Source organism: Phyllobates terribilis, unplaced genomic scaffold, assembly GCF_046119375.1.
Source record: "Phyllobates terribilis strain yellow unplaced genomic scaffold, ASM4611937v1 Scaffold_5__5_contigs__length_657084704, whole genome shotgun sequence".
Classification (NCBI taxonomy): domain Eukaryota; kingdom Metazoa; phylum Chordata; class Amphibia; order Anura; family Dendrobatidae; genus Phyllobates; species Phyllobates terribilis.
The window spans coordinates 349,401,365-349,415,990 of record NW_027362765.1 but is presented as its reverse complement, the minus strand read 5'-3'; positions in this window follow the sequence as shown (position 1 = coordinate 349,415,990).

Here is a 14,626-nt window from a genome sequence, read left to right as displayed (position 1 = left end):
CCATCCTGGTGTATATATACAGTATATGCCCCCCATCCTGGTGTATATATACAGTATATGCCCTCCATCCTGTTGTATATATACAGTATATGCCTTCCATCCTGGTGTATATATACAGTATATGCCCTCCATCCTGGTGTATATATACAGTATACGCCCTCCATCCTGGTGTATATATACAGTATACGCCCTCCATCCTGGTGTATATATACAGTATATGCCCTCCATCCTGGTGTATATATACAGTATACGCCCCCATCCTGGTGTATATATACAGTATTCGCCCCCATCCTGGTGTATATATACAGTATATGCCCTGCATCCTGGTGTATATATACAGTATATGCCCTCCATCCTGGTGTATATATACAGTATATGCCCCCCATCCTGGTGTATATATACAGTATACGCCCTCCATCCTGGTGTATATATACAGTATACGCCCTCCATCCTGGTGTATATATACAGTATACGCCTTCCATCCTGGTGTATATATACAGTATACGCCCTCCATCCTGGTGTATATATACAGTATACGCCCCCCATCCTGGTGTATATATACAGTATATGCCCTCCATCCTGGTGTATATGTACAGTATATGCCCTCCATCCTGGTGTATATATACAGTATACGCCCTCCATCCTGGTGTATATATACAGTATATGCCCTCCATCCTGGTGTATATATACAGTATACGCCCTCCATCCTGGTGTATATATACAGTATACGCCCTCCATCCTGGTGTATATATACAGTATACGCCCTCCATCCTGGTGTATATATACAGTATATGCCCTCCATCCTGGTGTATATATACAGTATACGCCCTCCATCCTGGTGTATATATACAGTATATGCCCTCCATCCTGGTGTATATATACAGTATATGCCCTCCATCCTGGTGTATATATACAGTATACGCCCTCCATCCTGGTGTATATATACAGTATACGCCCTCCATCCTGGTGTATATATATAGTATACGCCCTCCATCCTGGTGTATATACAGTATACGCCCTCCATCCTGGTGTATATATACAGTATATGCCCTCCATCCTGGTGTATATATACAGTATATGCCCTCCATCCTGGTGTATATATACAGTATACGCCCTCCATCCTAGTGTATATATACAGTATACGCCCCCATCCTGGTGTATATATACAGTATATGCCCTCCATCCTGGTGTATATATACAGTATATGCCCTCCATCCTGGTGTATATATACAGTATATGCCCTCCATCCTGGTGTATATATACAGTATACGCCCTCCATCCTGGTGTATATATACATTATACGCCCTCCATCCTGGTGTATATATACAGTATACGCCCTCCATCCTGGTGTATATATACAGTATATGCCCTCCATCCTGTTGTATATATACAGTATACGCCCCCATCCTGGTGTATATATACAGTATATGCCCCCATCCTGGTGTATATATACAGTATATGCCCTGCATCCTGGTGTATATATATAGTATATGCCCTCCATCCTGGTGTATATATACAGTATATGCCCCCCATCCTGGTGTATATATACAGTATATGCCCTCCATCCTGTTGTATATATACAGTATATGCCTTCCATCCTGGTGTATATATACAGTATATGCCCTCCATCCTGGTGTATATATACAGTATACGCCCTCCATCCTGGTGTATATATACAGTATACGCCCTCCATCCTGGTGTATATATACAGTATATGCCCTCCATCCTGGTGTATATATACAGTATACGCCCCCATCCTGGTGTATATATACAGTATTCGCCCCCATCCTGGTGTATATATACAGTATATGCCCTGCATCCTGGTGTATATATACAGTATATGCCCTCCATCCTGGTGTATATATACAGTATATGCCCCCCATCCTGGTGTATATATACAGTATACGCCCTCCATCCTGGTGTATATATACAGTATACGCCCTCCATCCTGGTGTATATATACAGTATACGCCTTCCATCCTGGTGTATATATACAGTATACGCCCTCCATCCTGGTGTATATATACAGTATATGCCCTCCATCATGGTGTATATATATAGTATATGCTCTCCATCCTGGTGTATATATACAGTATACGCCCCCATCCTGGTGTATATATAGAGTATATGACCCCATCCTGGTGTATATATACAGTATATGCCCCCATCCTGGTATATATATACAGTATATGCCCTCCAACCTGGTGTATATATACAGTATATGCCCTCCATCCTGGTGTATATATGCAGTATACGCCCTCCATCCTGGTGTAAATATACAGTATACGCCCTCCATCCTGGTGTATATATACAGTATATGCCCCCCATCCTGGTGTATATATACAGTATATGCCCCCATCCTGGTGTATATATACAGTATATGCCCTGCATCCTGGTGTATATATACAGTATATGCCCTGCATCCTGGTGTATATATACAGTATATGCCCTCCATCCTGGTTTATATATACAGTATACGCCCTCCATCCTGGTGTATATATACAGTATATGCCCTCCATCCTGGTGTATATATACAGTATATGCCCCCATCCTGGTGTATATATACAGTATATGCCCCCCATCCTGGTGTATATATACAGTATATGCCCTCCATCCTGGTGTATACATACAGTATACGCGCTCCATTCTGGTGTATATATACAGTATACGCCCTCCATCCTGGTGTATATATACAGTATACGCCCCCATCCTGGTGTATATATACAGTATATGCCCTCCATCCTGGTGTATATATACAGTATATGCCCTCCATCCTCGTGTATATATACAGTATACGCCCTCCATCCTGGTGTATATATACAGTATATGCCCTCCATCCAGGTGTATATATACAGTATATGCCCTCCATCCTGGTGTATATATACAGTATATGCCCCCATCCTGGTGTATATATACAGTATATGCCCTGCATCCTGGTGTATATATACAGTATATGCCCTCCATCCTAGTGTATATATACAGTATACGCCCTCCATCCTGGTGTATATATACAGTATATGCCCTCCATCCTGGTGAATATATACAGTATATGCCCCCCATCCTGGTGTATATACAGTATACGCCCCCATCCTGGTGTATATATACAGTATATGCCCTCCATCCTGGTGGATATATACAGTATATGCCCTGCATCCTGGTGTATATATACAGTATATGCCCTCCATCCTGGTGTATATATACAGTATATGCCCTGCATCCTGGTGTATATATGCAGTATACGCCCTCCATCCTGGTGTATATATACAGTATATGCCCTCCATCCTGGTGTATATATACAGTATATGCCCTCCATCCTGGTGAATATATACAGTATATGCCCCCCATCCTGGTGTATATAGAGTATACGCCCCCATCCTGGTGTATATATACAGTATATGCCCTCCATCCTGGTGTATATATACAGTATATGCCCTCCATCCTGGTGTATATATACAGTATATGCCCTGCATCCTGGTGTATATATACAGTATACGCCCTCCATCCTGGTGTATATATACAGTATATGCACTCCATCCTGGTGAATATATACAGTATATGCCCCCCATCCTGGTGTATATACAGTATACGCCCCCATCCTGGTGTATATATACAGTATATGCCCTCCATCCTGGTGTATATATACAGTATATGCCCTCCATCCTGGTGTATATATACAGTATATGCCCTACATCCTGGTGTATATATACAGTATATGCCCTCCATCCTGGTGTATATATACAGTATACGCCCTGCATCCTGGTGTATATATACAGTATACGCCCTCCATCCTGGTGTATATATACAGTATACGCCCTCCATCCTGCTGTATATATACAGTATATGCCCTCCATCCTGGTGTATATACAGTATATGCCCTCCATCCTGGTGTATATATACAGTATATGCCCTCCATCCTGGTGTATATATACAGCATACGCCCTCCATCCTGGTGTATATATACAGTATACGCCCCCCATCCTGGTGTATATATACAGTATACGCCCTCCATCCTGGTGTATATATACAGTATACGCCCTCCATCCTGGTGTATATATACAGTATACGCCCTCCATCCTGGTGTATATATACAGTATACGCCCCCATCCTGGTGTATATATACAGTATATGCCCTCCATCGTGGTGTATATATACAGTATACGCCCTCCATCCTGGTGTATATATACAGTATACGCCCCCCATCCTGGTGTATATACAGTATACGCCCTCCATCCTGGTGTATATATACAGTATATGCCCTCCATCCTGGTGTATATATACAGTGTACGCCCTCCATCCTGGTGTATATACAGTATACGCCCTCCATCCTGGTGTATATATACAGTATATCCCCTCCATCCTGGTGTATATATACAGTATACACCCTCCATCCTGGTGTATATATACAGTATATGCCCTCCATCCTGGTGTATATATACAGTATACGCCCTCCATCATGGTGTATATATACAGTATATGCCCTCCATCCTGGTGTATATATACAGTATATGCCCTCCATCCTGGTGTATATATACAGTATACGCCCTCCATCCTGTTGTATATATACAGTATATGCCCTCCATCCTGGTGTATATATACAGTATATGCCCTCCATCCTGGTGTATATATACAGTATATGCCCCCCATCCTGATGTATATATACAGTATATGCCCTCCATCCTGGTGTATATATACAGTATATGCCCTCCATCCTGGTGTATATATACAGTATATGCCCTACATCCTGGTGTATATACAGTATATGCCCTCCATCCTGGTGTATATATACAGTATATGCCCCCCATCCTGGTGTATATACAGTATACGCCCCCATCCTGGTGTATATATACAGTATATGCCCTCCATCCTGGTGTATATATACAGTATATGCCCTCCATCCTGGTGTATATATACAGTATATGACCTCCATCCTGGTGTATACATACAGTATATGCCCTCCATCCTGATGTATATATACAGTATATGCCCTCCATCCTGGTGTATATATACAGTATATGCCCTCCATCCTGGTGTATATATACAGTATATGCCCTACATCCTGGTGTATATACAGTATATGCCCTCCATCCTGGTGTATATATACAGTATATGCCCCCCATCCTGGTGTATATACAGTATACGCCCCCATCCTGGTGTATATATACAGTATATGCCCTCCATCCTGGTGTATATATACAGTATATGCCCTCCATCCTGGTGTATATATACAGTATATGACCTCCATCCTGGTGTATACATACAGTATACGCGCTCCATTCTGGTGTATATATACAGTATACGCCCTCCATCCTGGTGTATATATACAGTATACGCCCCCATCCTGGTGTATATATACAGTATATGCCCTCCATCCTGGTGTATATATACAGTATATGCCCTCCATCCTGGTGTATATATACAGTATACGCCCTCCATCCTGGTGTATATATACAGTATGTGCCCTCCATCCAGGTGTATATATACAGTATATGCCCTCCATCCTGGTGTATATATACAGTATATGCCCCCATCCTGGTGTATATATACAGTATATGCCCTGCATCCTGGTGTATATATACAGTATATGCCCTCCATCCTAGTGTATATATACAGTATACGCCCTCCATCCTGGTGTATATATACAGTATATGCCCTCCATCCTGGTGTATATATACAGTATATGCCCTCCATCCTGGTGAATATATACAGTATATGCCCCCCATCCTGGTGTATATAGAGTATACGCCCCCATCCTGGTGTATATATACAGTATATGCCCTCCATCCTGGTGTATATATACAGTATATGCCCTGCATCCTGGTGTATATATACAGTATACGCCCTCCATCCTGGTGTATATATACAGTATATGCACTCCATCCTGGTGAATATATACAGTATATGCCCCCCATCCTGGTGTATATACAGTATACGCCCCCATCCTGGTGTATATATACAGTATATGCCCTCCATCCTGGTGTATATATACAGTATATGCCCTCCATCCTGGTGTATATATACAGTATATGCCCTACATCCTGGTGTATATATACAGTATATGCCCTCCATCCTGGTGTATATATACAGTATACGCCCTGCATCCTGGTGTATATATACAGTATACGCCCTCCATCCTGGTGTATATATACAGTATACGCCCTCCATCCTGGTGTATATATACAGTATATGCCCTCCATCCTGGTGTATATACAGTATATGCCCTCCATCCTGGTGTATATATACAGTATATGCCCTCCATCCTGGTGTATATATACAGCATACGCCCTCCATCCTGGTGTATATATACAGTATACGCCCCCCATCCTGGTGTATATATACAGTATACGCCCTCCATCCTGGTGTATATATACAGTATACGCCCTCCATCCTGGTGTATATATACAGTATACGCCCTCCATCCTGGTGTATATATACAGTATACGCCCCCATCCTGGTGTATATATACAGTATATGCCCTCCATCGTGGTGTATATATACAGTATACGCCCTCCATCCTGGTGTATATATACAGTATACGCCCCCCATCCTGGTGTATATACAGTATACGCCCTCCATCCTGGTGTATATATACAGTATATGCCCTCCATCCTGGTGTATATATACAGTGTACGCCCTCCATCCTGGTGTATATACAGTATACGCCCTCCATCCTGGTGTATATATACAGTATATGCCCTCCATCCTGGTGTATATATACAGTATACACCCTCCATCCTGGTGTATATATACAGTATATGCCCTCCATCCTGGTGTATATATACAGTATACGCCCTCCATCATGGTGTATATATACAGTATATGCCCTCCATCCTGGTGTATATATACAGTATATGCCCTCCATCCTGGTGTATATATACAGTATACGCCCTCCATCCTGTTGTATATATACAGTATATGCCCTCCATCCTGGTGTATATATACAGTATATGCCCTCCATCCTGGTGTATATATACAGTATATGCCCCCCATCCTGATGTATATATACAGTATATGCCCTCCATCCTGGTGTATATATACAGTATATGCTCTCCATCCTGGTGTATATATACAGTATATGCCCTACATCCTGGTGTATATACAGTATATGCCCTCCATCCTGGTGTATATATACAGTATATGCCCCCCATCCTGGTGTATATACAGTATACACCCCCATCCTGGTGTATATATACAGTATATGCCCTCCATCCTGGTGTATATATATAGTATATGCCCTCCATCCTGGTGTATATATACAGTATATGCCCTCCATCCTGGTGTATATATACAGTATATGCCCTCCATCCTGGTGTATACATACAGTATACGCGCTCCATTCTGGTGTATATATACAGTATACGCCCTCCATCCTGGTGTATATATACAGTATACGCCCCCATCCTGGTGTATATATACAGTATATGCCCTCCATCCTGGTGTATATATACAGTATATGCCCTCCATCCTGGTGTATATATACAGTATACGCCCTCCATCCTGGTGTATATATACAGTATATGCCCTCCATCCTGGTGTATATATACAGTATATGCCCTGCATCCTGGTGTATATATACAGTATACGCCCTCCATCCTGGTGTATATATACAGTATATGCACTCCATCCTGGTGAATATATACAGTATATGCCCCCCATCCTGGTGTATATACAGTATACGCCCCCATCCTGGTGTATATATACAGTATATGCCCTCCATCCTGGTGTATATATACAGTATATGCCCTCCATCCTGGTGTATATATACAGTATATGCCCTACATCCTGGTGTATATATACAGTATATGCCCTCCATCCTGGTGTATATATACAGTATACGCCCTGCATCCTGGTGTATATATACAGTATACGCCCTCCATCCTGGTGTATATATACAGTATACGCCCTCCATCCTGGTGTATATATACAGTATATGCCCTCCATCCTGGTGTATATACAGTATATGCCCTCCATCCTGGTGTATATATACAGTATATGCCCTCCATCCTGGTGTATATATACAGCATACGCCCTCCATCCTGGTGTATATATACAGTATACGCCCCCCATCCTGGTGTATATATACAGTATACGCCCTCCATCCTGGTGTATATATACAGTATACGCCCTCCATCCTGGTGTATATATACAGTATACGCCCTCCATCCTGGTGTATATATACAGTATACGCCCCCATCCTGGTGTATATATACAGTATATGCCCTCCATCGTGGTGTATATATACAGTATACGCCCTCCATCCTGGTGTATATATACAGTATACGCCCCCCATCCTGGTGTATATACAGTATACGCCCTCCATCCTGGTGTATATATACAGTATATGCCCTCCATCCTGGTGTATATATACAGTGTACGCCCTCCATCCTGGTGTATATACAGTATACGCCCTCCATCCTGGTGTATATATACAGTATATGCCCTCCATCCTGGTGTATATATACAGTATACACCCTCCATCCTGGTGTATATATACAGTATATGCCCTCCATCCTGGTGTATATATACAGTATACGCCCTCCATCATGGTGTATATATACAGTATATGCCCTCCATCCTGGTGTATATATACAGTATATGCCCTCCATCCTGGTGTATATATACAGTATACGCCCTCCATCCTGTTGTATATATACAGTATATGCCCTCCATCCTGGTGTATATATACAGTATATGCCCTCCATCCTGGTGTATATATACAGTATATGCCCCCCATCCTGATGTATATATACAGTATATGCCCTCCATCCTGGTGTATATATACAGTATATGCCCTCCATCCTGGTGTATATATACAGTATATGCCCTACATCCTGGTGTATATACAGTATATGCCCTCCATCCTGGTGTATATATACAGTATATGCCCCCCATCCTGGTGTATATACAGTATACGCCCCCATCCTGGTGTATATATACAGTATATGCCCTCCATCCTGGTGTATATATACAGTATATGCCCTCCATCCTGGTGTATATATACAGTATATGCCCTCCATCCTGGTGTATATATACAGTATATGCCCTCCATCCTGGTGTATACATACAGTATACGCGCTCCATTCTGGTGTATATATACAGTATACGCCCTCCATCCTGGTGTATATATACAGTATACGCCCCCATCCTGGTGTATATATACAGTATATGCCCTCCATCCTGGTGTATATATACAGTATATGCCCTCCATCCTGGTGTATATATACAGTATACGCCCTCCATCCTGGTGTATATATACAGTATATGCCCTCCATCCAGGTGTATATATACAGTATATGCCCTCCATCCTGGTGTAAATATACAGTATATGCCCCCATCCTGGTGTATATATACAGTATATGCCCTGCATCCTGGTGTATATATACAGTATATGCCCTCTATCCTAGTGTATATATACAGTATACGCCCTCCATCCTGGTGTATATATACAGTATATGCCCTCCATCCTGGTGAATATATACAGTATATGCCCCCCATCCTGGTGTATATACAGTATACGCCCCCATCCTGGTGTATATATACAGTATATGCCCTCCATCCTGGTGTATATATACAGTATATGCCCTGCATCCTGGTGTATATATACAGTATATGCCCTCCATCCTGGTGTATATATACAGTATATGCCCTGCATCCTGGTGTATATATACAGTATACGCCCTCCATCCTGGTGTATATATACAGTATATGCCCTCCATCCTGGTGTATATATACAGTATATGCCCTCCATCCTGGTGAATATATACAGTATATGCCCCCCATCCTGGTGTATATAGAGTATACGCCCCCATCCTGGTGTATATATACAGTATATGCCCTCCATCCTGGTGTATATATACAGTATATGCCCTCCATCCTGGTGTATATATACAGTATATGCCCTGCATCCTGGTGTATATATACAGTATACGCCCTCCATCCTGGTGTATATATACAGTATATGCACTGCATCCTGGTGAATATATACAGTATATGCCCCCCATTCTGGTGTATATACAGTATACGCCCCCATCCTGGTGTATATATACAGTATATGCCCTCCATCGTGGTGTATATATACAGTATACGCCCTCCATCCTGGTGTATATATACAGTATACGCCCTCCATCCTGGTGTATATACAGTATACGCCCTCCATCCTGGTGTATATATACAGTATATGCCCTCCATCCTGGTGTATATATACAGTATACACCCTCCATCCTGGTGTATATATACAGTATATGCCCTCCATCCTGGTGTATATATACAGTATACGCCCTCCATCATGGTGTATATATACAGTATATGCCCTCCATCCTGGTGTATATATACAGTATATGCCCTCCATCCTGGTGTATATATACAGTATACGACCTCCATCCTGTTGTATATATACAGTATATGCCCTCCATCCTGGTGTATATATAAGGTATATGCCCTCCATCCTGGTGTATATATACAGTATATGCCCCCCATCCTGATGTATATATACAGTATATGCCCTCTATCCTGGTGTATATATACAGTATATGCCCTCCATCCTGGTGTATATATACAGTATATGCCCTACATCCTGGTGTATATACAGTATATGCCCTCCATCCTGGTGTATATATACAGTATATGCCCCCCATCCTGGTGTATATACAGTATACTCCCCCATCCTGGTGTATATATACAGTATATGCCCTCCATCCTGGTGTATATATACAGTATATGCCCTCCATCCTGGTGTATATATACAGTATATGCCCTCCATCCTGGTGTATATATACAGTATATGCCCCCCATCCTGGTGTATATATACAGTATATGCCCTGCATCCTGGTGTATATATACAGTATACGCCCTCCATCCTGGTGTATATACAGTATACGCCCTCCATCCTGGTGTATATATACAGTATACGCCCCCATCCTGGTGTATATATACAGTATACGCCCTCCATCCTGGTGTATATATACAGTATATGCCCCCCATCCTGGTGTATATATACAGTATAAGCCCTCCATCCTGGTGTATTTATACAGTATATGCCCTCCATCCTGGTGTATATATACAGAATATGCCCTCCATCCTGGTGTATATATACAGTATATGCCCCACATCCTGGTGTATATATACAGTATATGCCCTCCATCCTGGTGTATATATACAGTATATGCCCTCCATCCTGGTGTATATATACAGTATACGCCCTCCACAGTGGTGTATATATACAGTATATGCCCTCCATCCTGGTGTGTATATACAGTATATGCCCTCCATCCTGGTGTATATATACAGTATACGCCCTCCATCCTGGTGTATATGTACAGTATATGCCCTCCATCCTGGTGTATATATACAGTATACGCCCTCCATCCTGGTGTATATACAGTATACGCCCTCCATCCTGGTGTATATATACAGTATACGCCCCCCATCCTGGTGTATATATACAGTATATGCCCTCCATCCTGGTGTATATATACAGTATATGCCCTCCATCCTGGTGTATATATACAGTATATGCCCTCCATCCTGGTGTATATATACAGTATACGCCCTCCATCCTGGTGTATATATACAGTATATGCCCTCCATCCTGGTGTATATATACAGTATACGCCCTCCATCCTGGTGTATACACAGTATACGCCCTCCATCCTGGTGTATATATACAGTATATGCCCTCCATCCTGGTGTATATATACAGTATACGCCCTCCATCCTGGTGTATATATACAGTATACGCCCTCCATCCTGGTGTATATATACAGTATATGCCCTCCATCCTGGTGTATATATACAGTATACGCCCTCCATCCTGGTGTATATATACAGTATATGCCCTCCATCCTGGTGTATATATACGGTATATGCCCTCCATCCTGGTGTATATATACAGTATACGCCCTCCATCCTGTTGTATATATACAGTACATGCCCTCCATCCTGGTGTATATATACAGTATATGCCCACCATCCTGGTGTATATATACAGTATATGCCCTCCATCCTGGTGTATATACAGCATATGCCCTCCATCCTGGTGTATATATACAGTATATGCCCCCCATCCTGGTGTATATACAGTATACTCCCCCATCCTGGTGTATATATACAGTATATGCCCTCCATCCTGGTGTATATATACAGTATATGCCCTCCATCCTGGTGTATATATACAGTATATGCCCCCCATCCTGGTGTATATATACAGTATATGCCCTGCATCCTGGTGTATATATAAAGTATACGCCATCCATCCTGGTGTATGTACAGTATACGCCCTCCATCCTGGTGTATATATACAGTATACACCCCCATCCTGGTGTATATATACAGTATACGCCCTCCATCCTGGTGTATATATACAGTATATGCCCTCCATCCTGGTGTATATATACAGTATATGCCCCCCATCCTGGTGTATATATACAGTATATGCCCTCCATCCTCGTGTATATATACAGTATATGCCCTCCATCCTGGTGTATATATACAGTATACGCCCTCCACCCTGGTGTATATATACAGTATATGCCCTCCATCCTGCTGTATATATACAGTATACGCCCTCCATCCTGGTGTATATATACAGTATACGCCCTCCATCCTGGTGTATATATACAGTATATGCCCTCCATCCTGGTGTATATATACAGTATACGCCCTCCATCCTGGTGTATATATACAGTATACGCCCCCCATCCTGGTGTATATATACAGTATATGCCCTCCATCCTGGTGTATATATACAGTATATGCCCTCCATCCTGGTGTATATATACAGTATATGCCCTCCATCCTGGTGTATATATACAGTATATGCCCCCCATCCTGGTGTATATATACAGTATATGCCCTCCATCCTGGTGTATATATACAGTATACGCCCTCCATCCTGGTGTATGTATACAGTATATGCCCTCCATCCTGGTGTACATATATAGTATATGCCCTCCATCCTGGTGTATATATACAGTATACGCCCTCCATCCTGGTGTATATATACAGTATACGCCCTCCATCCTGGTGTATATATACAGTATACGCCCTTCATCCTGGTGTATATATACAGTATATGCCCTCCATCCTGGTGTATATATACAGTATACGCCCCCCATCCTGGTGTATATACAGTATATGCCCCCCATCCAGGTGTATATATACAGTATATGCCCTCCATCCAGGTGTATATATACAGTATACGCCCGCCATCCTGGTGTATATACAGTATATGCCCCCCATCCTGGTGTATATATACAGTATATGCCCTCCATCCTGGTGTATATATACAGTATATGCCCTCCATCCTGGTGTATATATACAGTATACGCCCCCCATCCTGGTGTATATACAGTATATGCCCCCCATCCTGGTGTATATATACAGTATATGCCCTCCATCCTGGTGTATATATACAGTATATGCCCTCCATCCTCGTGTATATATGCAGTATACGCCCTCCATCCTGGTGTATATATACAGTATATGCCCTCCATCCTGGTGTATATATACAGTATACGCCCTCCATCCTGGTGTATATACAGTATACGCCCTCCATCCTGGTGTATATATACAGTATATGCCCTCCATCCTGGTGTATATATACAGTATACGCCCTCCATCCTGGTGTATATATACAGTATACGCCCTCCATCCTGGTGTATATATACAGTATATGCCCTCCATCCTGGTGTATATATACAGTATACGCCCTCCATCCTGGTGTATATATACAGTATATGCCCTCCATCCTGGTGTATATATACAGTATATGCCCTCCATCCTGGTGTATATATACAGTATACGCCCTCCATCCTGTTGTATATATACAGTATATGCCCTCCATCCTGGTGTATATATACAGTATATGCCCTCCATCCTGGTGTATATATACAGTATACGCCCTCCATCCTGTTGTATATATACAGTATATGCCCTCCATCCTGGTGTATATATACAGTATATGCCCTCCATCCTGGTGTATATATACAGTATATGCCCCCCATCCTGATGTATATATACAGTATATGCCCTCCATCCTGGTGTATATATACAGTATATGCCCTCCATCCTGGTGTATATATACAGTATATGCCCTACATCCTGGTGTATATACAGTATATGCCCTCCATCCTGGTGTATATATACAGTATATGCCCCCCATCCTGGTGTATATACAGTATACGCCCCCATCCTGGTGTATATATACAGTATATGCCCTCCATCCTGGTGTATATATACAGTATATGCCCTCCATCCTGGTGTATATATACAGTATATGCCCTCCATCCTGGTGTATACATACAGTATACGCGCTCCATTCTGGTGTATATATACAGTATACGCCCTCCATCCTGGTGTATATATACAGTATACGCCCCCATCCTGGTGTATATATACAGTATATGCCCTCCATCCTGGTGTATATATACAGTATATGGCCTCCATCCTGGTGTATATATACAGTATACGCCCTCCATCCTGGTGTATATATACAGTATATGCCCTCCATCCAGGTGTATATATACAGTATATGCCCTCCATCCTGGTGTATATATACAGTATATGCCCCCATCCTGGTGTATATATACAGTATATGCCCTGCATCCTGGTGTATATATACAGTATATGCCCT